Source organism: Giraffa tippelskirchi, chromosome 4 (genome assembly GCF_054371585.1).
Source record: "Giraffa tippelskirchi isolate mGirTip1 chromosome 4, T2T-mGirTip1v1.2.pri, whole genome shotgun sequence".
Lineage (NCBI taxonomy): Eukaryota > Metazoa > Chordata > Mammalia > Artiodactyla > Giraffidae > Giraffa > Giraffa tippelskirchi.
In genome coordinates, this window is record NC_137278.1 from 149708844 (window position 1) to 149721686 (window position 12843).

At 37.2% G+C, this 12843-nt stretch overlaps 1 long non-coding RNA gene across 1 annotated transcript in view; it reads right to left on the reverse strand.

Moving 5' to 3' along the window:
* Nucleotides 1-10: 10 nt before the first annotated feature.
* The window catches only part of LOC145545141 (uncharacterized), a 523562-nt gene continuing 510729 nt past the window's right edge, over nt 11-12843 (reverse strand). Inside the window, exons 8-9 of the long non-coding RNA XR_014081900.1 lie at nt 5766-5927; nt 11-137 (exon numbers count right to left, since the gene is read on the reverse strand). This is a non-coding gene — a long non-coding RNA (uncharacterized LOC145545141). The remainder of the gene's footprint in view (nt 138-5765; nt 5928-12843) is intronic.

The window sequence follows — 12843 nt, forward strand, 5'->3', positions numbered from 1 at the left end:
GAGCACATACCTTTCCAGAAGTCTCTCAGTTATTCCTTTCTTTTCCAGAACACTTCAATGATGACAGGTAAGTAGAAGGCACATTCCTTTTCACTGAACTTTCACGTCAATTAAGAAGGCTGAAAAAGATGCTCTGTCTGAAAATAAATATGAAGAGTATGTTATTGCCTGGAAAACTGACACAAGCGTTTTGGGCATTTATAATTCTCAGTTTTATTTTTTTGGTATAAACAGATAATATATGATATTTGACGATAGAGGAGGTTTATAGTTCTGCTTGCCACCCCAACCCTTCTACTGGGTAATATGTTACAACTAGATCTTATACTGCAATACTAACAGGTATTTATTAGCAGACTGGCACAAAACAGTCAACCTGTTCTGGAAGTTAGATGAAGTCCTAGCTATTGGTTTCTTTGTTTCAAAAGCACTGTGCAAGAAAGCAACCAACAGTGACAATTTTCTAGTGTCAGGACTCATTGTCCTAATGTGAGATGACAGAAATCAACCAGGGTGAGGAATAAATAAACTGTTTGTGCGTTAGGCCATTAGATTTGGATTTGCTTGTCATACCTTAGTGTACCCTGACTAATACACCACTTTATATATATAAGGGACAGTGTTTCTTCATTTAATAGAGTGGGAAGTGAAGCTTTAGAGCTTCATTAATTGCATATATAAAAAAATGGGCCAAGTATGAAGGGATGTGTGTATCAGTTCAGTCGCTCAGTCACGTCTGACTCTCTGCGACTCCATGAACCGCAGCACACCAGGCCTCCCTGACCATCACCAACTCCCTGAGTCCATCCAAACCTATGTCCATCGAGTCGGTGATGCCATCAAGCCATCTCATCCTCTGTCTTCCCCTTCTCCTCCTGCCCTCAATCTTTCCCAGCATCAGGGTCTTTCCCAATGAGTCAGCTCTTTGAATCAGGTGGCCAAAGTACTGGAGTTTCAGCTTCAACATCAGTCCTTCCAATGAACACCCAGGATTGATCTCCTTTAGGGTGGACTGGTTGAATCTCCTTGCAGTCCAAGGGACTCTCAAGAGTCTTCTCCAACACCACAGTTCAAAAGCATCGATTCTTAGGCACTCAGCTTTCTTTATAGTCCAACTCTCACATCCATACATGACCATTGGAAAAACCATAGCTTTGACTAGATGGATATTTGTTGGCAAAGTAATGTCTTTACTTTTTAATATGCTGTTTAGGTTGGTCATAACTTTCTTTCCAAGGAGTAAGTGTCTTTTAATTTCATGGCTGCAATCACCATCTGCAGTGATTTTGGAGCCCAGAAAAATAAAGTCAGCCACTGTTTCCACTGTTTCCCATCTATCTGTCATGAAGTGATGGGATCGGACACCATGATCTTAGTTTTCTGAATGTTGAGCTTTAAGCCAACTTTTTCACTCTCCTCTTTTACTTTCATCAAGAGGCTCTTTAGTTCTTCTTCACTTTCTGCCATAAGGGTGGTGTCATCTGCATATCTGAGGTTATCGATATTTCTCCTGGCAATCATGATTCCAGCTTGTGCTTCCTCCAGCCCTGCGTTTCTCATGATGTACTCTGCATATAAGTTAAATAAGCAGGGTGACAATATACAGCCTTGATGTACTCCTTTTCCTATTTGGAACCAGTCTGTTGTTCCATGTCCAGTTCTAACTGTTGCTTCCTGATCTGCATACAGGTTTCTCAAGAGACAGGTCAGATGGTCTGGTATTCCCATCTCTTGAAGAATTTTCCACAGTTTATTGTGATTCACACAAAGGCTTTGGCATAGTCAATAAAGCAGAAATAGATGTTTTTCTGGAACTCTCTTGCTTTTTCGATAATCCAGCAGATGTTGGCAATTTGATCTCTGGTTCCTCTGCCTTTTCTAAAACCAGCTTGAACAGCTGGAATTTCACGGTTCACATATTGCTGAAGCCTGGCTTGGAGAATTTTAAGCACTACTTTACTAATGTGTGAAATAAGTGCAATTGTGCAATAATTTGAGCATTCTTTGGCATTGCCTTTCTTTGGGATTGGAATGAAAACTGACCTTTTCTAGTCCTGTAGCCACCGCTGAGTTTTCCAAATTTGCTGGTATATTGAGTGCAGCACTTTCACAGCATCATCTTTCAGGATTTGAAATAGCTCAACTGGAATTCCATCACCTCCACTAGCTTTGTTCATAGTGATGCTTCCTAAGGCCAACTTGACTTCACATTCCAGGATGTCTGGCTCTAGGTGAGTGATCACACCATCGTGATTATCTAGGTCGTGAAGATCTTTTTTGTACAATTCTTCTGTGTATTCGTGCCACCTCTTCTTAATATCTTCTGCTTCTGTTAGGTCCATACCATTTCTGTCCTTTATTGAACCCATCTTTGAAAGAAATGTTCCCTTGGTATCTCTAACTTTCTTGAAGAGATCGCTAGTCTTTCCCATTCTATTGTTTTCCTCTATTTCTTTGCATTGATCATTGATCAATATTATATACCTGTGTGTATACATGTATAATAAACATTATTATTTGTCTCTCAAATCATATACACATTTGTTTTCCCTTTGGAGTGGTAAGGTTCATAGATGACATGGTGAAAGTGTTCCAGAAGATATATGTGACATCTGTAGTCAATTTCAGAAATACTTGGGAGAATTAAAAAGTCTGAGTCCTATACTAGTTTCTGATTCTCTTTTTGCCATATAATCTTCACTTCATCCCTGTGTAGCAGGAAAGTACTCTTAATTAAATATGAATAAACATTTTACTACTCAAAATATTTTGCTTCTCCTATACCATTCCATTAAACCACCTTCACTGTCATTAAAATTGAAAAATTAAAATTGACTAGATGGAAGAATAGAAAAAGGTACAAACAATAATGGAAAAATCTAAGGCTGTGTGAGTCATACGTAAACAGACAGTGCTACTTTTATATCTATAAAATCCTTTCAATAGCATTTTAGTTTAAGAAAATGCTTAAGCTATAATCGTGATATTTCTTAGTGTTATAATGAATTTTATCAAAATCCATTAAGAGGGTGTTGCAGTAGTTAATAAGAAATAATCAGAGAAGAAGAAGAGGGCATTAGAGAATGAGATTTCTGGAGGCATCACCAATACAATGGACATGAACTTGGGCAAACTTCAGGAGATGGTGAGAGACAGGGAGGCCTGGCATGCTGTAGTCCATGGGGTAGCAGAGGGGGACATGACTGGGCGACTGAACAACAGCAACAATCAGAGAGGTAGATACACTGGGGAATCCAGATTAGGTAGAAGTTCCCCTTTTTCTTTGTATTTAAATATTTTATAAGTGACTTTGTAATTAGGGATATTCAAAGTGCAAAGATACACTTTGTGGATCTTACCCATTTCTGTTGGCGAACATAGGAGGCAGCTTCTGACCTGACCCTTAAGAATCATGCTTCCTGGGAATCAAGTTCTTTGAGTGTGGACTGGACCTAGTGACTTGTTTCTAACAGAACAGAGAAATAGTGATGGGCCATCACCTCCAAGATTAGATGACAAAAGACTCCGACTTCTATCTTTCTCACCCTGTCTTGCTCCCTTACTTGCTGGCTCTGATGGAAGTCAGATGTTATGTTATGAGCTGCCCTATGGAGTTGACCTTTTGATGGACATGGAGTTGAGGGAGGCCTCTGGTCAATAAAATGAGTGAGCTTGGAAGGAGATCCTTTCCCAGTTGAGTCTTTAGATGATAGCAGTTCAGCCAACATCCTGGCTAAGACTGTGAGTCCCAGGGCCCAGCTAAGGTGAATCAAAATTCTTGACTCATAGAAACTGCGGGTTACTAAATGTTTATTGATTTAAGCTGAACATTTTGGAGGTAATTTGTTAAGTAGTAATATGTAACAAATACAGTGGTCAAAAATGTAGAGGGAAAGATGAAGGCTATTAAGCTAATAAAACCATATGTAGGCAAACGAAGGCTAGGATATTAAATGTAAATGAAAAATATTTTCTATAGATTGCCTTTATATAGATCAGTTATGCTTTAAAGAGTATATGGTGACTCTGAAGAGCATGATAAAACAGTGTATAACTCGATGGCTTTAACTCAGAAAGAAGTCTATATCAGGAAACAAGCAGGCACATGACATGAATTTATATTGCTTATTTGTTTTGCAATACTTTGGCTGTAAGTGATATTTTCTAGGCCAAGTCAAAAAAGTCTAAATCCATCATCTTTCATGTCCATTAGGATAAATTCTAAAAACAGATATTAATGACCATATGATTAAAATAAAGTCAATAAAAATATTATCATCCTTTCATAAGAAAGTAATACATGGATAGATTAATATTTCACTTAACCATTAATATATTGCTTTTTGATAGCAGCAACACAGCATTTGGACAGAATGACTCAGATATGTAGATGGCATCACTGACTCGATGGACATGAGTTTGAGCAAGCTCTGGGTATTGGTGATGGACAGGGAAGCCTGATGTGCTGCAGTCCATGGGGTCACAAAGCGTCAGACATGACTGAGGGACTGAATTGAACTGAACTGAACTGAACTGAAACCTTTCAATACAGATAATTGACAATTTAAATCTTTACTAGAAAGAATCCTTGCGTCTGAGACTCTAGACTTCCATAACCCAGCTATGTAAGAGTTAATATTCCTAGTTTGAAAATGGGAAAAAAAAAACATTTGTCTTATATTTCTAGTGAAAGATAGCAAGTGACTTGTGCTTGATAGAGACTTAATTTCTTCAGGGCCGAGGATGCCAGTTAATGTCCTGAATATAGTTAAAAAATAATACAGCTAGAATTCTTGCCTGTTTAACCACACCCTGTTAAGCACTTCAAATAAATCATTGCTTTCAATACTCATGACAACTAAATTGATTTTTAATTTTAAAACAACTTTAGCTAAGGTTCCTTTTGTTTTCACCTTGAAAGACAGTACAATGCTTAAGAGTGCTCAGGACAAAGGGCTTCCATAAAAGGTGGTTTATTGTATTTTTGTATACACTTAGAGGAAACTTAAAGGGGACAAGAGAGAAAAGGAAGGGGAAGCTTATGGAACTCCTTACTGGCTCTTAGATGATTTTGTTATGCGAAGAGGAAACAGGCAAGCCCTAGGGCTTGAGATTGTGTGTTCGTGAATCTGCTCTACTTTGAGAATGATTTGCTCAAGTTTTTAAAGATTCTCATTTATATGTGTCTGGCAAGTAGAGCGATGTACTCTGGGTCCCATTTGTATGGCTCTCCACCCTGGGTGGAATTTCTATCCTCCTCATCTATGAGACCTCCCCACCCATTTGCTCTGTACTCTGGGCCTTCTGCCTTAACAGATGGTTCTTATTTAGTATTGCGTGTGTGTGTGTGTGTGTGTGTGTGTGTGTGTGCAGTTGCTCAGTTAAGTCCGACTCTTTGCAACCCTATGGACCATAGCCTGCCAGGCGCGCCTGTTCATGGAATTTTCCCAGCAAGAATCCTGAAGTGGGTTGCAATTTCTTCCTCCAGGGGATCTTCCCGACCTAGAGATTGAATCCGTGCCTCTTGTGTCTCCTGCATTGGCCAGGCGGATTCTTTACCACTGAGCCACCTGGGAAGCCCATATATATATATATACACTTTTTTTTTCCTCTAGGCTCTCCCTCACCCCAACCTATAACTAACATTTTAGACTAGTGCTTTTCTTTGTCATAGTTGTATTAAGTGGTCTAGAGAAGTGAATCAACCTCCAAAGGAAAAAAAAAACTATTCCCTCCAAAGAAATTATACATGCATGCATGCATACCCTGTATGTGTGTGTATTCCTCAAAGGAAAAAAAACTTCCCATTTTATGGATCAGGAAACTTGGGAACTTGAGGTCAAGTGCATTACTCAGGCACACAGCAGACATGAAGGGACTTGGAATTTCAATCCAGGTAGAGTAGGCCTCTGATGAAGGATATTATCCTAATGGTTTAAACAATGAACAATTTACTTACTATCAAGTAGTGGGTGAAACACACATGAGGAATAGTACATGGAAAAAAAAATATTCCTAGAGAAGTTTCTACTTTGTATTTAGAAGTCAAACTCTCATTCCTTAGAATATATTTTGGATCCTTAAAACCACTCAAGTGAGTTAAATCTATAAACTTATTGCCAGGAAGTAAGTGTTTGGGGATAAGCGTTGCCTAATTGGGTGTTTAACAACTTCTCCACAAACTCTGAAAATAAAAGTAATGTGTCACATTCTGTACACTACTTGTCAAATTCTTCACATCACTGTAAGAACATTGTTACTCTGTGATTCCTAGAAATATCCACTCCCATATTTTACTGGCAGCTACAAATGATAACATCTGGAACGGTCCTAAGAACTCTCTTAAGGGAAATGATTTTTAAAATGCAGATGCTTTTTGACTAAAATAAAAGTATAAGCCTCAAATATTTGGCTTTTAATTTTAGGTTTTATCAATACCTCTAGGAATTAGGCAAGTTTAGGTATGTTACTCTGATAAGAAACTAATTTTCTAGTAATAGAGGCAGAAATCAACAGAGGGTTCTTTCTCTCTGCTTTAATGAGTATGTCTTTACACAGGATCACCACCTCACAAGGCATGGATAAAACAAGTAGGCTTTATGGCTTCAGCTACTCTTTCTGAGAACCAGTTTTTAAGGAAGATGGGGTACTAGTTAAAAAAGGGAGAAGTGGGCTTTGTTTCTTTCCACAGAGGGAGAATTTAGCTAATGCTGATGTGGATGAAGAGTTTCTCTTTGGAAACTCTGAGTCTCTACAGGAAAGTGAGAATTCCTAGTTGGTTTGGGAGTGTCACTTCTGTGAATGATTGAGAAGAAATGAGTGCTAGTTGAGATATGATGTGATGTGAGCTCTGCTATCTTAGGCTCACTTGTGTGGTGGCTACCAGGGAGGTATTCTCTTTTTGAGGGACTTGTCAGTATATATAATTTCTGACACACTCAGACTATCCAGACATCTGAGACCTTGGCTACTCAAGCACAGTAACAATTTTTTTTAAAATATGCAATGAAAGCCAATCACACTCTTACAGTTCATAGAACAGGTACCTAAATTAAAACAGCTACACTATTAATTAAAATGTTTTCAGTCAGCTTGTCATCTGAGTACTTGTATGTGATGACCAGGGAAGTAATGACTAAGCATAGCTTATCATTTGCTTAGGAAGATGCTGTCAGATCTCTTAAAAGATGTCTCCAAGAATGCCTACCAAAACACAGCTTTGCATTACAAATACCAAAGTTATTTCACCTCATTCTGTCGACTTTACCAGTCCATTCTCTTCTTCCCTATAGCTGTTTCCTCCTATATTCAGTTGTTTAAAAATTTTTATTTTACACTTAAGGAATTGTTGTATTTTGCGTATAAAATTTTTGTTTGTTTGTTATGTGTTTCTCACCATTATGTCATGAACACTTTCCATACTGGTATTGTCTTTAAAAATAACTTACTCTTTAAAAATAACTGAGCTATTATTCACATACTATAAAATTTCCCTTTTAAAGGGTTCAACTCAATGATTTTATATTCGCAAGGCAGTACATTATCATTATCTAATTCCAGAAATTTCATCCCTTCATATAAATCTCATCTAACTTATTATTTCTTTTTTCAGTCCCTGGAAACCACTAATCTATTTCCTCTCTCAATGAATTTGCCTCATCTGGATATTTTATGTAAGTGGAATCATTTTGTGTCTGGCTTCTTTTGCTTAGGATAGCATTTTTAAGGTTCATCTATATTGCATTATGAATCAGTACTTCATATTGATGGCTTAATATTATTCCATTGTATGGCATAGTCTTTTTAAATACTATTTTTACTGACTATGTAATACTGGATGATAAAAATATCATTATTAATATAGTTCTATGGAAATTTTAATTGTTTCTTTTTGTGTTTTTTTTTTTCTATTGCAGATAATGCTGGGAAGAATTACTTGTATGCAACTTCCCCTCCTAACATTTAGAATTGTTTTTAGAATATGCTCCCCAAAATGCAAATTCTGGGTAAAATATTAAGACTTAATATCAAATTGCTTCTAAATGAATTTTGCAAACTTCAGTTCCCCATGACAAAATATGGGGTCCATCTAGTCAAGGCTATGGTTTTTTCAGTGGTCATGTATGGATGTGAGAGTTGGACCATGAAGAAAGCTGAGCACCGAAGAATTGATGCTCTTGAACTGTGGTGTTGGAGAAGACTCTTGAGAGCTCCTTGGACTGCAAGGAGATCCAACTAGTCCATCCTAAAGGATATCAGTCCTGGGTGTTCATTGAAGGACTGATGATGAAGCAGAAACTCCTATATTTTGGCCACCTGATGCAAAGAGCTGACTCATTTGAAAAGACTCTGATGTTGGGAAAGATTGAGGGCAGGAGGAGAAAGGGACGCCAGAGGATGAGATGATTGGATGGCATCACTGACTCAGTGGACATGGGTTTGGGTGGACTCCAGGAGTTGGTGATGGACAGGGAGGCCTGGTGTGCTGCAGTTCGTGGAGTTGCAACGAGTTGGACACGACTGAGTGACTGAACTGAACTGATTGCACCTTATCCTTGTAAACATTGGCTACTGTAATTTGATCAAAACCTCTTTAACTGTTGAGATTGAATATTTTTACACTTTCTTAAAATTTACTCTTCTATGAATTGTCTTTTATCTGTAGGGAATCTTCAGTGGGTTTGGTTTTTGTAATTTGTATAAAACACTAACTCTTGTTAGTTATGTTAATTGCATGTATTCTTATCTTACAATTATTTTATAATTCAGGTTTTTATTTGATTATAGCAAAAATATCTCTGTATTTTGATTTTTGGACATTTGTTTTGCTCAGAAAGTTCTTTTTTCCCTCAGAGGTTTGTTATATTTAACTTTAAGTATTTTGGAAGTTGATTTTTATGAATAAAATGAAGGATTAAATAAATTGTTTTTAAAATTTTTGGCCAATTATCTCTACATCATTTATTGGATAAGCCTCAACCTTATTGATTTGTGATACTTCCTTCATCATTTGTTAAGTTCTTGTACGATTGGGTTATCTGTTCTGTTGCATTGTTCTATATGTCTGTTTTTGGGTCAAAACTATTGTTGTAATTACTGCAACCTTACTTTTTAAAAATATTTAATACTATTACTACTTAATCGTTTTTAGTTTTTAAAAATGAAATCTGTATCTGTTTTCTCTACTACCCTTATATTCATCTTTCAAGTGAATTTTGGAATAATTTTTACAAGCTCTCATTTGGATAGATAGAATTTCATTAAATCTACTCTATTTTTTGGAAATGTTTAATTCTTCTACCTAGGGACATGATATTCTTTTCCATTAATTTAATTGAAAATAAATTATTAGCAATTTATCATTTTCTTTACTTCTAATCTCTAGTCCTGTAATTTATTTCAGTGTTAGGCACTGAAACATTTAAGGGTGGATAAAAGCTGGAGAGACATTATCTCTCTTTTCTCATCCCAAGTCTATCATGAAAAGAATTTACTTAGATCCCTACCTGACAAGATTAAACAACAGAAATTCTCTACTCAGGAAACATGATAGAGATTAGTGGTATTTCTTCCTTATGAAATGCTGTATTCAACAAAATACTTACTGAACATCTGTTTTGTGGCTAGCACAGTGTTAAGTTATATGGAGAAAACACTGAAGGTGTCTACCTTCAAGAAACTTACACCGTGGATGAGGAGATGGGACTTAACATACATGGAAAACTTGATAATGGAGAGACAGCACTGAAAAGCTCATATGCTGCTGCTGCTAAGTCGCTTCAGTCATGTCCAACTCTGTGCAACCCCTTAGACGGCAGCCCACCAGGCTCCCCCGTCCCTGGGACTCTCCAGGCAAGAACACCGGAGTGGGTTGCCATTTCCTTCTCCAATGCATGAAAGTGAAAAGTGAAAGTGAAGTCGCTCAGTTGTGTCCGACTCTTCATGACCCCATTGACTGCAGCCTATAAGGCTCTTCTGTCCATGGGATTTTCCAGGCAAGAGTACTGGAGTGGGTCGCCATTGCCTTCTCTGAAAAGCTCATATAACAGTAAGTAATTAATGAGAGACAGAGAGAGAGAGATTAAGAGATTTCCACAGGTACAGGTGACCTGGCCTGGAAGACTTTTTGGAGGACAGTGGATTTGATTTGAGACTTAAATAAGAGTAAAATAAGAATGGGAAGAAAACAGTAAGGAGGATATTCTTCAGAGAAAAAAATTACAAAAAGTCATAGAATGATGGACTGTATCTAGCATTTTGTGGAAGGGAGAAGCGAAAGATATGAATGTAAAGTCAAATTGTGGAGGATTAGTAGGCCAGGCTAAAGAGCATAAACTTTATTCTAAATGCAATTGGAAACCACTGAAGATTTGTGAGAAGTGCAGGACATGGTAGAATTTTTAATGAAAATTAAAAGCAGGAAGATACTTTAGGAGGCTTTCATAATAATGCTGGAATAAAAGTGGGCCTTATAAGGAAGGTAATGTAAAAATAGAAAGAAAGAATCACTTTGAAGAGATGCATACAGGCTTTTATTACATAGAATGATAAATAAAATAAAATAAAGACAAATGTCTTTCAGAGGTTAAGACCAGGGAACAGTGACTATTTCATTATTGACAGAATTACTGATGCCAGGACAGCAACTCTATTTGGGGGAGATAAATTCAGATTTGAGACCTATTGGGTTGAGGTTATAGTAGAACACTTGTTTTCCTAGACTATTACAAGTTACTTTTGTACATCTAGTGAATATTTGCATTTATGGAGAGAATTCACTCTTTAAAGGAGTCTTTGATGAACACTTTCTTTAAAAAAAGACATTTTAATGTAAGTCATACACCCTTTATTTTATAAATTTTGGTTTTCCTTTTTTGGATTTTTGAAAACAGCACCCACTTGTTGTGTTGAGTGCTATCTGTAAGAGCTAAGGAAGAACTTCCCTACGTCCTCCCTGTATTTGCACAAGGCCAACAGTCATTCACGCTGCAGTAGTGGTTCTCAAACCTGGCTCTGTATTGGACACACCTGAGGAGTTTGAAAAAAATACTGATGCCTGGGCCTCACTCCCAGGAGTTGTGCTTTAATTGGTCTGGAATGTACGCTGAGATTGGGATTTTTTTATAGTTCCCCAGGTGATAATAATGTGCAGCAAAATTTAGAACCACTAATTCACAGCTAACCACCCTGGAAAACAAAACATTTTCCTGTGGGCTAAAGTCTAAAAGTAATCAAAATGATCTTAATGAGCATTAGAAGAAAGTTTAAGATAAATGACTTTTATTTTAAAAATGTCTTTATTTTTTTTTAATTTATTTATTTTAATTGGAGGCTAATTACTTTACAATATTGTAGTGGTTTTTCCCATACATTGACATGAATCAGCCATGGGGGTACATGTGTTCCCCATCCTGAACCCCCCTCCCACCTCCCTCCCCATCCCATCTCTCAGGGTCATCCCAGTGCACCAGCCCTGAGCGCCCTGTCTCATGCACTGAACCTGGACTGGCGATCTGTTTCACATATGATAACACACATGTTTCAGTGCTATTCTCTCAAATCATCCCACCCTCGCCTCCTCCCACAGAGTCCAAAAGACTGTTCTTTACATCTGTGTCTCTTTTGCTGTCTTGCATATAGGGTCATCGTTACCGTCTTTCTAAATTCCATATATATGCATTAGTATACTGTATTGGTGTTTCTCTTTCTGACTTACTTCACTCTGTATAATAGGCTCCAGTTTCATGTGTTAAAAAAGCCTCTGTTTAATTCCCTGTTTGCTCATTTTCCAAAGCACTTGTAATTAGGGAGGAACATTTCGAGGCAGCCTATATTTCAAAGAATTTAAGAGGCAAAGGATGTTAAGTTTTCCATATTCTCAGTCACTTGGTAGCGGTCATGGGAATGAAATGAGGATAAAGTATTACAAAAGGTGATGGGCTTCTAGGAGATAAGTACCATCCCTGAAGGCAGTCCATCCCTGGGAGCATGCTTTCTTTGGTCTGCTAACATCCCCACACCCCCAAGTGCCTAGGAGCTCAAACATAATATCCATCCATAGTGGGTCCATAATTCTACTACTCAGACACTTAAGAGTTTTCTGAGCTGCATTCCTTTCCCTTTTGAAAACAAAAATAATTTGAAAATCTGTAGACTAAAAATGCCCTGCTATATTTTATAATCTACCCCACTTTCTATATTATTTCCAGATAAATGAGATACCAGATAATTTGTCATAATATCAAAAGCACTGTTGATTGCTAGCTACTAAGAAGAATGGTACCTATGAAAAACAATTACAGACAATCACTGATCTAACAGAGACTAAATTAGTTGCTCTGATGGTCATTTGCAACTTTATGAACAAAACAGTTAGAATTTAAAATACAGAACAGTCTAATCAGAAGGTGAAACCCTTTCAAAACATACCAAAGTAACATTACAGCATAATCAGCAGGAACTAAAATTTAACTGAGAAATCTGTTTAATTAGGCAAGATAATAAGTTATTTAAATGCAATTATTTTAGCCTCAGTTCTGGCTAAGTTTCCATGATGATAGATGCTACATTTTAATAAGAAATGTGAGGTCACCATATAAGACTTGCGAAAGAGAAAGACAAAATCTCATTCCATGGAGCTTAAACTGCTCTTCCAAATAAGATTATAAATGGGTTAGAAGATTAGAGATTAGAGGAAGATGCATTTGGAGAGTTATTTTGTCCTATGTTGGTCTTGAATTGTCATCCCAAAAGGTAGAAGTGTTATGTGTGTGGAATTGCATTTATCTTGTACAAGAATAAATTTAGTTTATCCTGCACTGCCTGAGGGATGTGGCAACTGAG